This window comes from Vombatus ursinus, unplaced genomic scaffold, assembly GCF_900497805.2.
Source record: "Vombatus ursinus unplaced genomic scaffold, bare-nosed wombat genome assembly UNPS02005286.1, whole genome shotgun sequence".
NCBI lineage: Eukaryota > Metazoa > Chordata > Mammalia > Diprotodontia > Vombatidae > Vombatus > Vombatus ursinus.
In genome coordinates, this window is record NW_020945064.1 from 15,081,126 (window position 1) to 15,082,498 (window position 1,373).

Here is a 1,373-nt window from a genome sequence, read left to right on the forward strand (position 1 = left end):
CCAGGGCTGTGTCCCCATGCCTGGAATACTCTCCCTCCTCATCTCCACTTCCTGGTTTCCCTGGTTTACTTCAGGTGCCACCTAAAAGCCCATCTGTAGGAAGCTTTCCCTAATCCCTCTTAAATTCTAGTGCCTTTCTTCTGTTGATTATTTCCTATTTATCCTGTATATGACTTGTTTTCCCTGTTACTTTGCATGTTGTCTCTCTCTCTCTCATAGTTAGACTGTGAGCAAGGGACTTCTTTTGCCTTTCTTTGTATCCCAGCATTTAGCTCAGTGTCTGGCACATAGCAGGTACTTGATGTTTGCTGACTGACTGGTTTGGCAAAGTGTATTACAGAGAGCAGACAATGGGGGAAATTTGTTCTGCTTGCCTCTGCATATCTATCACCAGGGTTGTTTCTTTGTACCGCATCATGACAGAATGGTAAGGGAAAGGAAACAAAGCCTGCTCCAACATACTCCAAGTTTAGGGGCTTTGTTTTCAGCTTGACCCTAACTATTCCCCACCATTACTCAGATAGGGCTGACTAATAATGTCCTCTCTACTGAAGCCTTTCCATACTGCACTCAGTCCTCTCGGGGCCAGGTTCTTCTTTTCTTTCAAACTCACAATTAACTCATCTGATTAACCTATGATGTTAGACTATTAGCAGAACAAGCCAGGTCCCTTCCACCCCCTCCCCCTCGTAGCACCCCAGGGGTTAACATGTGACATATACTTCAGTAGGGAGACAATAGAATGTGACCATGGTCACCCTTTCCTCCCTCACCCCCTTGTACAACACCCAGCACTGGGCCCTGCATGTAACCAGTGATCGAGACAGATTTGGATTTGCATTATCAGATTTACTTTTATTACTATACATTAAGTGTCTCAAAGTACACGTGTGCAAAATTTCCCAGTGAAGTCAGTCATTCACACCAAAAGATATATGCACACACACATACACACACATACATTTTATATATATAGCATATGATATACAATAAAATCCAATAGATTCTATATAAAATACTGTTAAAATATAGAGCAGCAAAGTCCTTGCAAAACATTCCCTGATTTTTTTTTGGAGCAGACCCTGGATCCACTCCAGGGCATCCTCTGGGTCCCCTTGGTGGCCCTGGCCCCACTTCATCCAGGGGCCATCACTGACTGCAGTATCTGAGGTCACAGCCAATAGCAGGCACTGTTTGCTACAGGGTCTCTTCCCAGCAGTTGTATTATTAGCCTTCTCAGGATTAGAACTGGACATTTCCTCTTCAATCTTATTGTTGGAGAATACAATTTGGTCCTCAAAAACAGTTTCTTTGTAGGGCTGGATTTGTGTGTGTGTGTGTGTGTGTGTGTGTGTGTGTGTGTGTGTGTGTGT